At 38.9% G+C, this 20917-nt stretch overlaps 2 protein-coding genes across 3 annotated transcripts in view; one reads left to right on the forward strand and one right to left on the reverse strand.

Moving 5' to 3' along the window:
- Window positions 1–20917, reverse strand: part of MED12L (mediator complex subunit 12-like) — a 350848-nt gene that overhangs the window by 179125 nt on the left and 150806 nt on the right. The gene's annotated exons all lie outside the window — the stretch shown is intronic.
- Window positions 1–20917, forward strand: part of P2RY14 (purinergic receptor P2Y, G-protein coupled, 14) — a 60378-nt gene that overhangs the window by 11597 nt on the left and 27864 nt on the right. The window contains exon 1 of one of the 2 annotated variants that reach the window (XM_011972749.1): window positions 19467–19807. The exons of the other annotated variant lie outside the window; for it this stretch is intronic. The gene's annotated coding sequence lies outside the window, so the exon portion shown is untranslated. Of the gene's footprint in view, window positions 1–19466; window positions 19808–20917 lie in introns of those variants that run through there. 2 annotated transcript variants of the gene reach the window in all.

Consider the following 20917-nt stretch of genomic DNA (forward strand, 5'->3'; position numbering starts at 1 on the left):
GTCCATTTTACTGGCATTTGGAGAAATTCATAAATTAGGATAATAGAGCATTTCATAAGTACTTAGCAATTGATAAAAATACTCTACGTACAAAGAAATTTTAAAAAGCTATTCTCAAACACTATATTTTGACAGCTGTTTCCTTGATATTATTCAGCCAAAACACACTCCATGTTTAGCAAGGTTCCCTTTCTTATTACTCTGCCTTAGTGCCTAAGTTTTGACAACACAATTAGGCAATTCTTTTTAATGAATTAGGCCATAAAACAGTAATTCACAGCAGCTCTGTTGAAAACTGACTTACATATATAAGTAATACATGTTACAAGATATCACTCTCAAGAGACATTTTCTACAGCCTGAAACACTGGCATTATTTTATAGGATTTGGGTGGCTTTAAAAATGTTTGAGGCCAGGCCCGGTGGCTCACAACTGTAATCCCAGCACTTTGGGAGGCTGAGGTGGGCAGATCATGAGGTCAGGAGTTTGAGACCAGCCTGACCAACATGGTGAAACCCCATCTCTACTAAAAAAAAAAAAAATAGCCAGGTGTGGTGGCACGCGCCTATAATCCCAGCTACTCGGGGGGCTGAGGCAGGAGAATAGCTTGAACCCAGGAGGCGGAGGTTGCAGTGAGCCGAGATTGCACCACTGTACTCTAGCCTGGGCAACAGAGTGAAACTCCGTCTCAAAAAAAAAAAAAAATTTTTTTTTAATTTTTAGGAAAACTATTTACATCTAAGCAAGGACCTAGGCTCTCATTTGTAGCTTGCACTTTTCTGTTTTTAACAATTATCCAGATTCACAAGCTAACATTTCAGAGATAATCAATAGTGGGTTAGCATTTAGGGTGAAAAAAGAGAAATTACCATATAACCTTGATATTGTGTCTTTTTAAATAAAAAAGGGGATTTGTGATTAGCTACTTAAATTTGATTGTTGTACACTTAAATTCCTTTTCTCATGAAGTATTTCAATGACTATTTCCTTAACAGCAGTTCATTAATGTTATGCCTTTCTAAATGACAATGTACAATCCTTTTCACAGCCAAAGGTCAAAAAAAAGAAAGCAAGCAAAAACCTCCCAGTAAGGAATACTGTTATAAGTCTCATCTTCCATGAAGTGTTTAGTTAATGGTTCTTGTAACAGTCAAAATAAACTTCACTTCAAGAATGTAAGAAATTCTAACATGCAAGAAATGCACTCTAGAATGAGCTGACCAGACAATTTTCAATTAGGAAAAATTCTTTTGTATTTTACAGTATAGATATAATTTGTCAACAATATGTATAAAGTAAATCCAAACATCCCATAAAATCCATTATAAACCACACTGAAAACACCCGAGGAGAGACTGGATTGACTTCCTGTGAAGGTGGGGGTTTATAAAAGTTACAGAATCCTACAGTGCGCCGGGCATGACAGCATACCAATTCCTTCCCAGGAGAAGGAAGTTTTTCCTTCCTAGGACATCTACAGCACTTTTTTATTCTGACCCTAGTCTTTCTTCTTACCAGGCAGCTAACTATTTCCTGCATGTATGCTTTATTTTGCCCTGTGCCAAGCCACCAAGTCCCAAAGCTTTCCTCCCATTGCTAGAGTTCCTTTCTACGATAAGTTCACATCACTTGCTCATCCACTCCTTCATTTACTTAAAATCTTCAAGGTACTAGAATAGGAAAGAATATTCAAGGAAAAGGAGACAGCAACCCCCATCTCTTATAGCTAACGATAAGGTGGAAGTCAAAATTGAAATGGGATTTTTAAAAAGGATTGCACTATTATACAACAGCTTCTGTAAAAATATAATTTTACAAATGTCGAGAGTCTAGGCAACTTGTGTTTAATGTTACGTTCGTTCACTCAACAATAAACTGCTTTCTATCTGGGTGGTACTGTAAATGTGATCCTAAAAGTCTCTTCTGTTTGAGATTTCCAGATACATGCAGTGATAGAGTTCAAATACTTCACAAATTTGTTAACATTTTGGCTTTGATAAGTTAATGTACTTGTTTTAATAGAAGATTCTGAATACCTTGGAAATTGAGGTCATGAAGGGAAATCTACTTATTTAACAGAAATCGGATGAGCCTTCCTCAAACGCACAGAGGTAGGAGCCTCGTTAGCATAAAGTTGCCATAACAATGTTGTGCTGCAAACAAAAGCACTGAGGAGAAAGGGAAACTGAAAGAGGGGAAAGTAAGACGGCAGCAAAGTCAAGGGCACCTGTGCACACTGCCAAGTCGAATCTAGGCCAGTAGCTCAGGAACTCTTGTAACTGAGTAACTTGAAGGTAGAGACAACAATTAAATGCCTCTTTGGACCAGAACCAGTCAGACTTGCCCAGCACTAATGCCCTTTGCCTGCCATCTTCAATTCTCAAGGCCACAAGACCCCGTTCCAAGACTTTCTGTGATTCCCTGAAAAGGACCAAGAGAGCCTTCCAATTTCATAGGTGCTCTGACTTTAATTTGCAGGGAGAAAATTTTTATACAAACACAATCTTACTAATACATAAGACAAAACCAGAAATATTATACTCTTGGTGAGACTGAGATGGGGACACCATCCATCTCCCTGAAACCCCTAGACGGCCTATGAGGACTGCCAGAAGCCACCCAAGAAACATTTTGAAACCCACTCAGATTCCTCCGTATAAAAAGGAATATTCTTACAATGAGCCTGCTGTATACTGCATATTTTCTTAGGGAGAAACCCTGAATATACTGAAAATCTGTCATCAGTGATTTGAGAAGAGATGGGGGGATGATGGCAGTGGCCGGCAGGTGGGCAGTTGAGATGAGAATAAAGACTTGAAAAGGCTCTCATGGTGTAAGATACAAATATAAGAGTAAAGAAGCAGAAGATAATGATACTCAAAAAAGAGAAATCAGTCTGTGAAACTTCTGCTTTTAAAAAAATTCTCAGAAATTCCATGTCTGTGCTGGGAAAAATAAAGTGAACAGCTTCATTTTCCTGGCCTCTTTAACTTGAAAAGCTAAAAGATCTACTCAGTTTCCATGATGACTATTCAAAGTCTCAAAATACAGCATCGTACATTATATTCTATGAGTAGCTCCCCTTTGTTTATTCCTTCATTCACTCAACCATTATTAACTGAATACGTCCACTGTGCCAGACAGTGCTCTAGGTGCTGGCGACACACAGTATAACGAGTGGTTCTGCCCTGAAGAATAATCTAGCAGGCTGGAGGCAAGACATAATGAGGAGTGCCGGAAAATAGGGTGAGAGGAAGAAATCATCAGGAAGCTGAGAGATCAGAACAGAAATAAGGGAGAGAGGGAGAAGAGCAAATGCAGAAGATGGGTGTGGTATCCTTGAAGTAGAGGAGCAAGAGCAAGAAGGCCAGTGTGGCTACAAGAGAAGGGCAAGGCAGTGGCCACAGGAGGTACAGTCAGAGAACTGGCAGGGCCAACTGGTCATGTACAGCCATGCAGGCCATGACCAAACCCTGGATGTTTTCTAAGTGTGATGAGACCACACAAACACACACACACACACACACACACTCTCACACACACACGCTGGGTGGGTCTGAGCAAGGGAGTAGCAAGACTCAGTTTGTGTTTTTAGAGCTCCTTCTTGCAGCTGGCTGGGGTCGCCAGCACAGGCAGGAAGGTCATAGGAGGCTCCTGCTCCCAGCACTGATTATGACTGAGCAGTTTTTAATACATAAGCTAAACTGCAATTTGAGGAGAAACAATTTCAGGGGAAAGAAACCTCATCAACTATAAATGAGAAAACTCTCCATATCGGGTTATCGTTATCTTAGAGATGTGCGCTTTACACAATCATAAACCAACTAATGAGCTTAGGTTTGAATTTCTGAGACAGGCCATAAGGCGTTTTCAATAAAAGCTCTTAAGCGATTTCTTCTTTCCTAACTGACAAAATACACTCCTACTGCCCTCTTGAAAAGAGTTCAGCTCTTCCATTTAAAAGACGGCATGTCCAATAATTACTTAATTTTATGCGAAGTGAGCACAAACTCTTTTTGATGTTACAGCAAACAAGTGCTTACAAAATAATGAAATAAATTACAGCAGCTGTACTGAAGACCAATCTCAAAACACAACCTTCAAAGATTTTAGGGGAATGTGGGAGGGAACAAGAAACTACAAGTACAGAGATCTTTAAACAGTGAACAATGAAATAACCCAAATGTCCAGTAACAGAAAAATGGTCACGATTCTTTTCTTCAATGAAATGAAGTGGAACTACTCAAAAGAAAAAGGTAGAACTTTAAAAACTGAAATAGAAAAGCCACCATGAAATACTGTTAAGTGGGTAGGGGAGAGGGAAGGAGTGGTGGTAAGAGATCTAAGACTCTGTCCATCATTATCTGCCTTTCTACAATTCCTAACATTAACTGAAGGTTATGCCACACTTTAGCCCTGACTGACTTCAACACTGCTTTGTACTGTCTCACTGAATTCTTACCACAACCCTATGGGATAAAGAGAATTATTTCCAGTTAACGGATGAGTTAGGTATTCTACCAAGAGTCACAGAGCTGATAAGTAGGGTGTGGTACGTGAATCCAGGAATTCCAACCCTGTAGCCTGCATTCTTAATCTCTGTATTACATTAATCCCTGAGAGATGAGTCCTTATTCACTGAACATGTTAAAGCAATTTGTTCTTGGATTCTTTCTTTCAAATAACACTTTTAAAAAATTTAAAACTTCCATTTGATGTTCTGGAAATTTCAAGGAAAATTAAATTAACGATAAAACACACAAAGCTCATGACATTTTGGAAAGTTGATATGACCCAAGTTGGCATTAAACTGAAAACCAAAGAATAAAACAACTTTACAAACAAATGTTATTTGAAGGCTCAGTGACTAATAATTCTGTCAGCCCTCACTATGATAGCAAATTGTGAACACTACATTTGTACATTTCCTTCTGGTTCCAGATGTTTATAATAATGCAATGTTATCCAGTTTAAAATGAAACAGATGTTCATAAGTTTAAGGCACTCTGGGAAGGTCCACTCAATCGGCATTATTTCAGCAGTTTCACATGCTGATGACAAGGGAATGGAAGATCGTTGAAGGTGAGGCTGATTAGCCAAATCACTAAAGGGTGCTGGGCCATCCTAAAAGCACAGGGCCCGTGCACACTCCTCAGCTGTTGGTTCATCTCTGCACCCACTTCGCCCATGCAGACATGTCCTAATACTCACTCGTCAACCCCATGTACTCCTACATGGGTCTCTTCCCCAATGCCACCCCACGCAACAGTCATTCATTGCAGTGTTTTCTCTTCCTCCTAAGGACCAGCAGAGGGTACATGTTTAAGATGCCCTAGAGAACTATGGCTTCCCCTGCCTCAACTCACATCCTTACCAGCTACATGTCTTCAGGCAAAATGCTTAACCTCACCAAGCCTCACTGCCCTCCATCATTTAACTGAGGAGACATTAACAGGACTTACTTTATGTAGAAGCTATCAGGTTTTAATGAGTTAATATAAATAAGTAATTTAGAACAGTATCTGGCATACAATAAAAATTTAGTAAGTCTTAGGTATTATTATTATTCCTGTTATTTTCCTAGTGCATTTTACCATTTGCAACAAAATAACTGGTTACCCAAGAATAAATCTGTCAGTGATTTAAATTTTCTGCTTTCTACTTTTCTGAATTTTCTAACATATTTACATTGCCCATGCATCCCTTAGTAAATTTAAAAAATACATATACAAACTAAGTTGTTTTTTTTTTTTTTTTTGAGACGGAGTCTCGCTCTGTCTCCCAGGCTGGAATACAGTGACCTGATCTCGGCTCACTGCAAGCTCCGCCTCCCGGGTTCAAGCCATTCTCTTGCCTCAGCCTCCCAAGTAGCTGGGACTACAGGCCCCGCCACCTCGTCCGGCTAGTTTTTTTTTATTTTTTAGTAGAGACGGGGTTTCACCGTGTTAACCAGAATGGTCTCAATCTCCTGACCTCGTGATCTGCCCATCTCGGCCTCCCAAAGTGCTGGGATTACAGGCTTGAGCCACCGTGCCCGGCCTACAAACTAAGTTTTTAACGTAGGCTTCACCAAATTCCCTTCACTGTGGCTGGCACGGGGACCTCCAAAAGGCTTAACTATGTAAAGTCTATGGCTGAGCAAGCAGGCACCCACTGTTGCCAACCAGGTGTCAGGGCCACCCTACAGGTACCATTTTACATTCACCACAGGGCCCAGCATTAATGTCTGGAGATACCTCAGTGTGCAAATGCTCCCCACAAAAAGTTGGGGGCAAACCACAGTCCAGGGCTACTTATGCTACTGGAGATGAACAATAATCAAATTCTCAAATCCAAACTATCACTAGTATGACTTAAAATGTAATACTTCTAATGGGATACATTCTGAAACCAAAATGTTTCCTTTATAACCGGGGACTTAATCAGGAGAGTTCATGAATTCCCTGCGTGTATAAAATGTGTCTGTACATTTTTCTAGCTATCTAACTTTCATCAAATTCTGAAAGGTATTCATAACACAAAGCTATTAAAAATTGTTGTTTTAACAATGATTCTCAAACTTTAACATGTTTGTTAAAACATGTACCCCTTCAGCTGAGTGCAGTGGCTCACACCTGTAATCCTAGCACATTGGGAGGCCAAAGCAGGTGAATTACTTGAGGTCAGGAGTTCAAGACCAGCCTGGCCAACATGGTGAAACCCCGTCTCTACTAAAAATACAAAAAAATTAGCCAAGCGTAGTGACAAATGCCTGTAATCCCAGCTACTCGGGAGGCTGAGGCACAAGAACCTCTTGAACCCAGCAGGTGGAGGTTACAGTGAGCCAAGATCACACCACTGCACTGCAGCCTGGATGACAAGAGCAAGACTCTGTCTTTAAAACAAAACAAAACAAAACAAAACAACACCATGTACCCCTTGACCCCTCCCCAGAGGCTGAGTTTCAAGAATGGAGGTGTCTTGGAGTCTTGGGTAACTTGCATTTCCAGCAAGTTCTCAGGTAATGCTGATCCAGGCCCAAGAACCACACTTTGAGAACCACCAGCTTAAGGAGTTATGTCAGCATTTTTACTTTATTCTGAAGATAAGCAACCAACCTCTCTAACAGAAGTAATGTATGAAAACTAATGGCTGTATCTCCATTATTTTACCCATGATTACCTAGCAAGCCATGGCCACCATCCCTCCTACCCTCCACAGTTTCAGGTAGGCTACACTTGACTATCAGTTTAATCCTGCAAATATTTATCACACTCCTTATATCCTATTGGATTAGAAACTAGCTTGATATTAGTGTAACACAGTGGCTGTGAATGTATCTCCACCTCTGCCTTTTGGGGTTTTTTGGTCTCTCCATCATTCATTCATGCAAAATACCTCTCTAATCTGTCTCATTCGTGGGCATTTCCAAAAGAGAATGGGGAAGAGTATAATTTAGTTTATAAAACTGCACCCCCTCTGATTTCAGAATTAAATGCATAAACATGGCCCTGAAGATCAAGATGCTTCTCCTCCAAAAAAATAAATGCCAATGACACTCCATTGTTAAACACACAGGGATCCTCAGGCCATGCTTGCCCTGCAACACACAGAATGAAAGACACCATACACACCCAACACCATCAAAGAAATCAGTCTGGGGAGATGGAAACTGGAAGGCCAGAAAAATGGATGTGATGCCATCAAGATAAAGATAAATGTTGCCTTTACTGGAGATGTCTCAGCTTTGAGTATAATTTAGTCTGAGTACAACTAAGGCAGGAACAGTATTCTGAAGAGAAAAAAAAAAAAGATTACAGTTATTTACAAGAATAAATACAGTTATTTACCTTTTAAAGTCTAGGTCCAAATACCTACAAACCTCAGAAAAGTGATCACTGGGAAATAAAGCCGGTCAGCATTGAGCTGTACTTATGTAAAATGTCATTAAAAACCAGCTTTAGGGCCAGGTGCAGTGGCTCAGGTCTATAATTCCAGCACATTGGTAGACTGCGGCAGGAGCATCACTTGAGTTCACTTCAAGACCGGCCAGGGTAACATTGTGAGACCCCCATCTCTATGAAAAATTTAAAAATTAGCTGGACACAGTGGTATGTGCCTGTAGTCCCAGCTACCTGGGAGGCTAATATGGGAGGACTGCTTAAATCCAGGAGTTTAAGGCTGCAGTGAGCCACGATCATGCCACCTCACTCCAGCCAGGATGACAGAGCAAGACCCTGTCTCAAAAAACAACAACAACAACAACAACAAACACTGGTTTTAAAAAGATATTAGTAGACCTAGATTAAGAAGGAAATGAGAGGTTAACACAAGTTCATAATGCATTTTGGCTATATCGACTCTTAACAGAGAGTCCATACAATTTCATTAGGCTAGATAAAGTGATGTTGTGGCTTTTTTTTTTTATTTTTAAACATCGTGTCCATTAAGTTTACTAGCCCTCATTCTTTTCACAACTGAAACACACTCATGATCTGCTACCCCAACCCCACCAATGGTGTCCCCAGTCCCACCCATCAACATATCCCCAGCAGTGAGCTGAATGCTGTGGTTGACAAAAACAAAACAGAAAATAACCTGAGCTCCCCACTTCACAGTGCCTACAAATCTTTTATGTATCACATGAAAAAAAATATTTATCACATACCAAAAAGGGATTGGTTTCCAAACTTAGAAGAAAAATACAAGGATTACAGAAAGGACAGAACAGGATGAACTAACACAGTCAGAGACGTCATAAAGGAATTAGCTTTAAAACAGAATAAACAGAGTAGAAAAAGAATGCACTGGGGCAAGAACTATAAACCAGGACTCTAATTCAAACTTTTGTTTGGAAATGCTGTGAGGTCTTTTAAGTGGAAGAATTCTCCCAAAGATTAAGACAGAGTACTTATTCACAGTAGATGCTCAATAAATTTGCACATAGTAGCATTCACTACAAAGAGGGACAAAGTAAAACTTACCTATCTTGAGGCTCATTTTAACATGTTTATGAAGACTTGAGCTTGCAAAAAATTTTCAGTATTTGAAAATTTTATTCTGATTATCCAGAGTCTACCTATTCTTAGGGTGAACACATACCCCAGTTTGCCTAAGACAGACCCAGTTCACTCCTGCTGTCCCCATTAATTATAATTAAGCCTCTTTTCAGTCTCAAAAGTGTCCAGGTTGACTAATAAGTTAGAAGACCACCCTATCCAAATCAGTACTGGTTAAGCCTTTGGTGAATAAAATCTCACTCAAAGTACTTCCTGGGGCTCTGTACTTCAGAATAGAAAATTCCTCCTTAAATCTTAAAGGCATTAAGAAAAATATAGCATAGTTCAAAAAGAGTGCCTATTTCTGAAGGAAAGCCAGAGGTTGATAGGACCTCACAGAAACCATTGTTCTCAGAGAGTTGTGTGGCCGTAATCCTACAGCAGGATAACTAACCAAACACAAAGAGTTGAAACATGCAGAGGCACCACCTTAGGTGAACCTTTCAGTCCATGTGTTAAGAAAGGTTCTTCTTATTCCAGTACATTTACAGTATGTCATTTCCCAAATGCTTTTAAAAATTAAATTTGATTTATTGCTAATAGTAAATATACATATATTACATATGTGTGTGCAGCATCACTTATCAGCACCATTTCACAGGTGGCAAAGGCAAAGCCTGCAGACGCTAACAGCACACACACACCTGAATCCACAGCTCCTGTCCACAAAGCCTCCTCTACCTTAGAGTAGGCAAAGACCTGACCCTAAAGGCCTTTGTTGTTTTTTTTTTTTAAAGACAGAGTCTTGCTCTGTCACCCAGGCTGGAGTGCAGTGGAGTGATCTCCGCTCACTGCAACCTTCACCTCGCAAGTTCAAGCGGTTCTCTTTCCTCAGCCTCCCAAGTAGCTGGGACTACCCCACCACACCTGGCTAATTTTTTTTGTATTTTCAGTAGAGACGGGGTTGCACCATGTTGATCAGGCTGGACTCTTAAAAAGCCCAAGGACATTTAATTGTTGAGGCTAGATCTAAAGTGAACAGAGGTAGAAAAGGAAAATCCCCAAGTTCCTGAGGATGCACCGCAGCTCTAGAGATTTAGCAGTCATTCAAAAAAACAGCTAAGAATGTGAAAATTCTCATTGTCCTGTTGCAAGGAATACCCTGGAATTTAACCCAGGGCCAGCCTCAGATAGCATTTCACAAATCAGTCTTTTCATTTTATTCTTCAAGAAAATAACAGAAAATTTTTGTCACCTGGTTTATACATAATGACCACATTAGAAAGTACTAAAAATTACTTTGTCAGCAACAAGCCAACATACAGAATTAAAGAAAGTGAGAAGAACTAGTGAAATTATATCAGACAGCAACAATTGTGAGGGTCTAGAGTACTTGATTATGCCCGAGCTAGTTCCCATCTAGCTTCCAGATCTTTCTAATCCATTGCAGAGTGGCCTCATACCATATCAGAACTCCCACTTTGGGCCTCTGGAAGAAAATGAATCCCAAGAGTTTGCCTGTAAATGCCCTGGAGTACCACAAGGACCCACAGATTGGGATAGTATAAATACTGGGCCTGCACCTTCACTAATTAGGAACGTCAAAAATAAATACAGCTTTATGCCAGAAAAATTGAACTTGTGGCCAAAACAAATTTTTTCTTATGTTGTCTATTTAAAAAATGCCTAAAAGCAGCTAGAGAGGGAAGGTGGGGAAGGAAGCAGCAAATATTAATTGCCATTCAAAAGCTATAGTAGGAAGAGAGAAGGAGGAACTCGGAATATAAAAATTTGTGTGAATCTCATCTAAGCCAAGTGGTTCACATGACACTTGAACAAAAGGTAGTCTAAAATGTAAGCTACAGGAAAACTGTTGTGAGATATAGGTCCATAAATACCATGTTTATACTGAATTTCAAAACCATGTTTTCTCCAAGCAATCATCTTTTATGAAAGCCCACACAATGCAAATCTTGACGCTCCTTTCAGTTCTCCATATAGGAAATAATACTGATGACAGACAATACTTATTTTTCTCTTCTATGTGTCAGGCACACAGAACAATATTCCTCACAACAGTATTCTGAAGAAGATATTATAATCACTTTTGTACAGATTCCCCTAACAATGAGGCTGCTGGAGCACAGAGAGGTTAAGTAACGTGCCCTAGGACACACAGCTAATGTGTAACTCAGCCAGTATTCTAAGGCAATCTATTCTGGAGACAATGCTCTTCATCATTCAGACATATTGTCTGTCACATAAAAAATTTAAAAAAACAGGACTACAGGTCAACAAATGTTTCAACTGTCTAAGAGATTAACACGCAGTGGAAAGGTTCTGAAAATATTTAAACTACAACATGCCAACTGGCATACAGTAAACTGAGAATTGAATTGAAGTTGAAGAATGAATGGTACGCAGAAAGAAACTACATAAAGATGCTTTCCAGGCGAGGTCACTTCAAAACCATTCCAAATGGTTCTAGAAAACTTAACAGCTTGAAAATGTCTAAAATATCTCGTAAGCATTTCTTTTTAAAACTACACCATTTCTTGTATCTCAGAAGCAGCTATATCATGTGCTGCTTTTCTGTTGTTTTTAAATCTATTTGCTTCTAATACAGGGTTAAGTATCCTAACTCCTGGCAAATCACACATACTTCATATGTGAACTTGATAAGTGATATTTGATTTGGCAAATGGCAAGAGATTATTTAGCAAATTCAAACATTATTTTCCCCTATGACCCATTTAGAAAACAAAAAACAAACAAACAAAAAAAAACCTCTGTCATTTCCCACCAAAAAAAAAAAAAAAAAAAAAAAAAAACCAGAATGGATTAACCAGTCAGCTGAACTAACAAAATATTAACAAAATGCTCTGCTTGTATGAGTTTTTGTTCTCCTTACCTAAGAAAAACAAATGCTTCCTGCCTTTACTATAATTTGGCATCTCTTAGATCTCAAAATAAGAGAAACTCATCTTGACATTGCTAAATAATATAATTAGTGTAATAAGCTTTGGTCTTTCCTGTAGGGTGGCAGTCTGTTGTGATTTCTGACAATGGAGAGGTACTTTAGGACCACATGTTTTGCCTACATTAGGAAAAAAATAGCTGAACCCTAAGAAATTTCTGTGGTTGACAAGAGGGAAGAAAGACGGAGCCATCCTCATTCGCACTCCCTGTGGAGACAGGGTGGGACTGGCAATGGGGGCCAAGGGAAAGACCACCAGCTCTGGTTGATCCCGGATGTGTCTCCATCCCTTCCTTACTGAGACCACACAGTAAAGCACAGACAAGAGTATCTCCTATTACCTTAGGCATGTTGAGGCAAAAATGTAAAGCTCCGAGAAGCACTCCATCATGTGTGCCCCATCCCTAATGGTTTGAGTTTACCAGGGTACTGCATATGAGATCTTATTTTCTCTTGTATTATATTTATAATTTGAAAATACTTTCCGTGAGGTAGGTATGGCTATGTATCTAAAAGAGCTTTCCTATAACCACAGTGGCTGGGTCAAAGACCTACTCAAATTTGGCTCTTTCCATAACATTTAACATTCATTAAAAACACAAAGCCTAGCACTCTATTTCTGTCTAGCATATGTCCAACAATGCAGTTTTGAAAGCATTGTAAATCAACAATTAGCCTGTCATAGTAAAAAGAGACCCTACCACTTACTGACCCTAGAGCTAGGCATTGTAGTAAGAAAATACATCTTACATGATTTAAACTTTCCAACAACTTTAACAGTGCAGGTAGTACTAGACTCTTTTTGCAGATGGGGAAACAGATTGAGAGAGATTACATAACTAGTCCGAGGTCCCCTGGTTTACAAGAGGAAGAGCTGCTGGCTTTTATATCCAAATTTAACTCCATATGCCATGTTACACAGCATTAACTGCAAAGAATCACAATTAATCTAATCCTGACTTTGTCTCCATGCTGGAGTAAACAGGTTTGCTGTATTTTTTTCTTCATTTGTCCTGGATAAAACACTAGCTTAAGATGGCAAAGGTCTCATCTCAGGGGCCAGTTTTGATAAGACTTTCTGAGCTCCCTTACGGAAAGGAAGCTGCAGGAAAAAAGGCATGTGTTGAGTTAGAGATGTCTGCAAATGCCCACAGCAGCACAGACTCCCCTCCCCAGCCATGGCAGAACCACAGCTGATGGGCATTTATACCCAAACTGCCTCCCCGTACACCCTGGCCCCCTCCCCCTGGCCTTTTCTGCTGAGCAATTTAACTGCCATGGACCTTCCATCTACTCTACTGGATGTTCATTATCTAGAAACTTCCTCCCCCAACTTTTGAACTACTGTAAAAGTTAAGGTAGATATTTAAGTCACACTGTATGTCACACATGAAGGGTACCCATTAGTATAAATCCCAAAACAGCATTTTTACAAACAAATGGAAGTCACTGTATCCCTCTCACATCCCCTGTTATTTGGCTGTTAGTTCTATCCTCAGATTGCTCATTCTTACATGAAATTGGTCTCCCAACAGTTTCATCAATTCCATAAGCCAATCCTCAGCCTGCCTATTTGTGACTTGAAAGTTCCTATCTTTTAAGTGCTTGTCTACATTTTTAAATGAATACAAGCAAAGGCCTTGCTTATTGTCAGTATAATACTATATTTATATTGTTAAGTATAATATAAGGTTTCTGGGAAAACTACCAAAAAGAAGAGCAGCAAGGCAAAGTATCAGAATCTGACTTAGACTTTTGGTAGCAGACAAGTCTCAACTAGGAAGACAAGAATGAAAAACACAGTTTTGGAAGTGTGTATATATATCATGTATGTGACATTTATAAGACAGCAATAATTGCAATCTGCCAAAAGCAAAATGCCTAAAACTGGTAAGCTAGAAGGTCTCTCCAGTGAAATATAACACAAAGTTATTAATAACAAGCACATCTGTCAACACAAATCTTCTCTGCCTGTTGAGCTGCAATGCTAAGAAGCATCTATGCTGCAAAAGTTTCATCATATACATAAACACGCACTTGGACTTCACATTTCTCTCTAAATGCAGCTGTTCACAAAAGTACTTTTAAGCTTACACATACATGTATAGCTAAGAACTAGACTAAATAAGGTTTGGTTCAAGTTATAATATTGAAACAATAAGAACTAATATTTATATAGCATGTTTACATATCTCAACTAATTATAAATGGGAAAATGGGCAGGCAGAACCCAGAGGGAAGCCTGCCCTCATTAGACCAAGACAGCAAGGTTTCCCCCTGGTCACTAGATGAAATTAGGGAGTTGTAATCCTTCCAACGTAAATGTTAAGCCTCTGCTATAAATAATGCTCATATAGCTCTAGTTATGTGAATGAAAGATGCTGATGTATCCAAAAATTGTGGACATAATTATCTAGGTAAAGGGAAACATGCAAGGTGAGCTAAATCCTCATCTTCCACACAAGGAAGTCAACAGACACTATTAAAAGCCAAGAACCTCCAGTTACGTAAGAAATATAGGCACTAATACCTAAAAATAGCTAAAAGGAAAAAGAGATGGCTGAAAGGAAATAGCTAAAAGGAAAAAGGTGGCTACTAGGGCATAAGAAAAGGGTATGGACTTCGATTTTTTCATAAGTTTTTAAAAATTGTTTCTTAAAGTACACAAATGCTTAACTTTAATAAATCTTAAAAGTTTAACAAAAAAAAAAAAGAAAAAATCAAAACAAAAAGAAGGTATATCAAACATATCCATTTCTTGGACTAGAAGAAGAAAAAAAAGTAGTGGAGGTCCCCACTGATTAAATTAAATCACCTTCTTGGATTTGAAAGACTTTTTTCAGCGGAGCTAAGTCTTAGGAGTCAGGTGTCCATGAATTGCTCTCAGCAAAAGGATGATGTTTCAAGCCCAGAAAGTCATCCTGGACAGCCTGGCAATATGGATGAGAGAGGTTGCAAAAAAGTCACCTGTCCCACCCCATTCCCCAGACAGGCCAAATGACTCCATGAACGAGACTGGGGCAACATCAGCAACATACCCCCCCATCCCCCTTGCAAAAAAAGAAAAAACCAGAAGACACAGCCATCACCATCTGTGATACAGTACAAAGCCTGAGGGGTGTCCGAAGTAGAATTAAATTAAGCACTATAGGAATTCAGAGAGAGGAAAACCATTCATTCTCAGGAAGAACATAAAGGAAAGCTCTACAAAAGTTGAAATTTAAGAGGGCCCAAGCCAGGCTTAGGAAGCAGCCTAACGAAGGCCAGAAGTGGGAGAACAGATGGTGTGTTTGGAAATGAACACCATCTAAGCCATATTAAAATGCATACCTTATGCTGCTGTTGCTCCACTCTAAACTGGAGTGAGGTGTAAGAGCGGAAGGCCCCCGGGACAGTCAATGGTTTCCAGCACAGTGCGAAACTTGAGTGCAGTATATGTGCCTCTCAATTAACGCATTTATAGGAATACACTCTCCATATTTAAATTGGCTTACTTTTCTCAGAACAGGCTCTTAAATCCCAGACACTGACATTTATCTCACTATACAGGGTGCCTCTCATGACCCCAGATCTCCAGAAATCCTTTGCTGCATGCTAGTAGATTCTATCACTACATTTTCCTTACAATTTTCCAAGAGTGTTGAACTCAAAAGACAAGGACTTTAGTTTAAGGCAACATAATTTCTCCCTTTAGCTCACGACATGTAATATTTATTTTAAGGGCAGGTTCCCTTTTAGGGGAATAAACATTCCCCTAAATATATACACATTCTCTATGTCATTTTAATGTAGTACATGCTCCTTTTAACACTACAGTCATTGTTTTAAATCAATAAAATTGGACCAGGTTTGATCCACACAACCCCAAATACCAGTTTTGGTTAAAATATACACATTTAACTCAAGGTTTTCTAGACAAATTCTAGCAGATAGTAGATTACCTATGAACAAACCTACTCCTGCGTAGCAAACTGAATATGTACAAAAGACAGTCTTTTTTTTATGCATCATAAGCCTTCAAAAATAAAAATGAACATATTAACTTTTACTTTTTTACTTTCACTCTGGCCTTCATGAATGTTTAGAAGTATCATTTACGAAACACAAGTAAAACTTGAAAGAGAAAATTAAGGAAGCAACACATCTTTACTTTTATATTCCTTTTAATTAAATGAATAAAAATGTCAGGTGCCAAAGATACAAACTTAAGACACTGCCCTGGCTCTCAACAGCCCACACAATCTAGTTGGGAGAAACAACTGGCAGACAATTAAAAATCAGTATTTATGCCAGAGGTTGCAATTTTTTTGTGTGAAAAATCAGACCTTGGCAATGACCTTGAGCAACAGGATATAAATAACTCCCACGAGCTTAGTGTGCCAATAATGGAACACTAGGCACAAACAGGTTAAGCACTACTCCTGGTTGTACCTCCCACAGTATTTAGCACTAGAAGGTTACTAATAAATTATTAGTTGGTTGACTGGATAACGAGATGGATAGAAAAATGAATGAATGGAGATATTGATAGTACTGTTTGGGAACAGAGGAAGGTGAGTTTATCCTGCATAGGGAGGGAGGGGATGGGTGGTCCAGGAATAAGCTCCCATAAGAAAGGGCGGGCCAACTACATCTGAAAGTAGTATATTTCCACAGGGATGATAAACACACAGGTTAAATAGAACTCAGACAAATTTATTACACAGCTATGGAATTATTTCAAGGTATGTTAAAAGAATCACAAAATCTGTGACTTCAAAGTTATTTTTACCTAGGATGATGGTGAACAATTTTTAAGGTGATTCCATATACATAAATATCAGATATACACAGATCAGGTGGCATGTGGATATAATAAAGACTGAGAAGCAAGTATACAAATAGCTGAAATTTTTAAAAATGCAATTCAAATTCAGGATAAGCCAGGTGAAAGGAGAAGAGAAATTATTCCAGAGAGCTATTCTAGGCAGGGGAAAGATCTTAAGCGCAAACAAGGGGACAAGAACCACAGACATCCACAGAGAGTTCAAACAGTTGAGTGTTGCTGTGACATACAGACCAAGGCAAATAGTGGCGGAAGAAGAGGTGTCAAATCACAGAGCACTCCACCGAATTAAACACCATGAACTTATCTTGTAAGTGTTAAGAGACCCACAAAAGGGACATAGTGCTGCTTGTATTTTAGAGGGATTCCTCTCACGGGTAAGTGGAGGACACACCCTGTGGGTGGGACTCAGACTGAAGGCAGGGAACACAGACAAAAACTGACCTGAGGTTTGGTGGGAATAACAGTCAAGAAATATTTAAGCGTCAAGAAAAAAAAAAGATTACCGGGCTTTGGTGACTAACTGGCTAGGAATGGATGAGACAGAGTGTTTAACGGTTGACAAGTTGGGTAATGGGTAGATGGTATTATCACACATTGACAGAGACACACTGAGTAGGAAGAACCCAAGAAGCATCTGGGTAGAAAGGTGCAAGGAACAACAGTGTACAGAGGTGCAAGGTGGTGAGAGATGCTGGCAGAGATGTTACAAGTGCTAACAGGGCAAGGCAAGGGCAGAGAAAGACAAAAGCATGGGGCTCAGGACAGAATCCATAAAACATCAACATTTGAGGGCAAGCTTTTAATCATGGAGGGAATGGTGTCAGAAAGGTACAAGAGCAGTATGCCAAAGTATCACAGAGAATCATCATCAAAAGCTGCCTTAATGCCTCATAACCATTAAGATGGCTACTACTACAAAAAAGAACAAACACAACACACAAATGGAAAACAAGTGTTAGCAAGGATGTGGGGAAACGGGCATCCTTGTGCACTGTTAGTGGGAACATAAAATGGTTCATTCAGCTGCTATGGAAAACAGTATAGCAATTCCTTTAGAAAATTAACACAGGATTACCACATGATCCAGCAATTTTGCTTCTGGGCATATAAGTGCAAGAATTGAAAGTAGGGTCTTAAACAGATATTTATATACCCACTTTCATAGCAGCATTGTTCACAATAGCCAAAAGGTGGACGCTACCCAAGAGACTATGGACAGATGAATAAACAAAATACGGTATATACATATAGTGAATATTATTCAGTCTTAAAAAGAAATGAATTGTCACATACTACAACACAGATGAACCTTAAAGACATTATCCTAAGTGAATTAAGCCAGTCACAAAAGGACAAATTCTGTATGATTCCGCTTCTATGAGATAGCTAGAGTAATCAACTTCGTAGAGAAGAACAGTAGTTACCAGGGACTAGGGGCGAGGGAAAATGGGGAATTATTATTTAATGGGTACAGAATTTTAGTTTTGCAAGATGAAAACACATCTAGAGATGGATGGTGATGATGGTTACACAACAATGTGAATGTAATTAATGTCACTGAACACTTAAAAATAGCTAAGGTAGCAAATGTTACGTGTATTTTACCACAATCCCAAAAAAGCTACCTCAAGGACAAAAAAACAAAATCTTTCAAAATGTCAACTGGATTGAGGAATGTGCCATGAGGAGGTCTCTGGCAGTTCTAGAGAAGTGCTGAGGACAGAGGGCAGAGTGGACTACATTACAGAGTGAATGGGAAAGTGGAGACAGCAAACGCAGACCATTTCCAACAAGTTTGGATAAGGAGATAAAGGTACCGTTTGGATGATTGCTAATAAAGAGGATTCGCATTTAAGGGAGAGCTTTGCGGATTTTCGCTTTATTTTATTTGATAATGATAATAGGCATGATTGATCGTGAGCATGCCTCTCTAGGACAGAGGGAAAGAAACTGGTAAAATAGGTAAAGCTGATGCTACAGGCCCTAAACTGGATGAATTCAAGTAGATGGAGTATAGGAGACTCAGGTCTTTCCTGCTGAAAGATATATTATTACTGCATTAATCCAGAGCATAATTTCAGAGAGCCCCAGGAACAATTTGTTAAAGAAGAAAATATCCAGACATTGGGGTCAAGTAACAACCCAGGGCAGAAACAGAATGTTGTGAAACCAGATTTAAGTCAAGGAGTGATATGAAGAACGACTGGAGACCCAAAGGCCCCCATTCAAGGCTGGAAATGTGTCAGGATAACAGATGGAGTAGAAGAGGCACTGGCATGCATCAGGTCCATCCCTAGAACAGGATAAGTCTAGAGGAGCAAATCCCCCAAGTCCCAGAGGAGATAGTATGGCCTTACGGTCCTTTCAATATCTCTTCTCATTTGACAGTTATCTTGCCCTGCACCAATCAAGACCCTCAAGTTACCACCTACTTAAACAGCTTTCCTGCCTCCTCCCCTGGTACTGAAAGAAGGAAACATGCAGATGTTTTGCTTTCAAATATTTTTTGGTTTTCCAACTAATTTCAAGAAATTAGTTTGAAGCCATGTGAATTACAACTTAAAAATACTTCCCAATAAATACAGAAGCTATTATTACAACAGCTTCACAGAAAAAGGTCATAAACAAGCATGGGAAAGATCTATCTTCCTGCTGGCTGGAGCTCTCACTTGCTCGGTCTCCCTTTTCACAGCTGGTTTCATACTATTTACTATTTGGTCAAGCCTTGCTAATCTATAACCCTAAGCAAATCCAAATCAGATCCAACTTATACAAGCACATATTAGAGCTGGGCTCCAAAGAGTACTGGACATCTGTAGTACCTAACATTCAAGCATTTGGCGAGATATCAATATTTCAGAGAGCACTTTATATGTTTTGATTTGAAAGCTAATGCAGTGTTTTCCACTGGTCAACACGAGCAGTCCAGCAGAAAGCAAAATCTATTTCCCTCATCATCAAATGCTACACTCAGTTGCTGATCCTATCTTGCCTACAGAGAACCTAAGAGACTGGAAAAATTGGTAAGTAAGAAAATTCCATCTAATGCAGAGTACAGTTAAATAATATTTGCGATTCCAATGTAAAATGGCTTTGTGTGGTGTTGACATCCTAAATTTTTTTTAATGGATGGAGTCACAGAATTATAGGCTATGCAAGACTTTTCCAAATTCAAATAATAAACCAAGTCTAGTTAACTTTTCCTTGTAAATATCCTTTTTTAATTTGATAAGGCATGATTTCCTTTCATGGGGCTTGTACATTAGGCATTAGGAAATTCCTATTTTTAAAAATTTGTAAACTTACTATCCAGACAGTCGGACAGGTATGTGGGTAGCAAGAAAAATTAGTATTTGGTATGATAAAGTGTACCAGTACAGCTGGGTTAGGATGTATGTAATCTCAGGGCAAAGACAGTCCAATAAAGAAGGAAGATACTGAAGAAAGAAAACATAAACCAGATGGTTTGGTTTAAAAGCACAAAACGCTAAAACTCGACAAAAACGGAAACCAAAGGTGAAATACTTCATGCAAGGCAGCTGTGACATCTTCTCTAAAATATTAAATGCATGGGTCACTGGCATGGATTTAATGGTGAGTCACAATTTATTTTCAAAGGAAAGAAATAGGAAATAAATAGGTCTCATAGTTGCTGTTTTATTTTTTATTAGTGTCTTAGGTTTTAATTTTCCTTTCCTTGATTCTTCTGATTCCTTCCTCTGAGCGTTAAACATTTAAATAACAAACATTCATAGCATTTTTTGTTTTAATTTGCAGAGGGCAAGGACAAGGAATATTAAATTTATTGTGGTGTTTTTCTATAAATTATGTAGTAATTTCCAAAAAGCTAGACTAATAGGTAATTTAAAAACTTAATACATGCTTAGAATCTACTCCAGATTATTTTCCAGGCAAAAAAAGAAAAAAAGAAAGCAAACAAAAGAAAATCTTTTTAAAAAGAGCCCTGTCTTCTGAAGACATTATAAGAACACTGCTGTGACTCTTGTCAACAAATGACTCTAAATGGAGAAAATGCAACTTCTTAAGTCCTAATTCATTTTTATACCTCCTAACTTTCTTGCCAGTATTCCACAAAAAAAGCATTCACAAGAGAAAATGAAAAGAATCTGTGT

This window comes from Mandrillus leucophaeus, unplaced genomic scaffold, assembly GCF_000951045.1.
Source record: "Mandrillus leucophaeus isolate KB7577 unplaced genomic scaffold, Mleu.le_1.0 Scaffold130, whole genome shotgun sequence".
Classification (NCBI taxonomy): Eukaryota; Metazoa; Chordata; class Mammalia; order Primates; family Cercopithecidae; genus Mandrillus; species Mandrillus leucophaeus.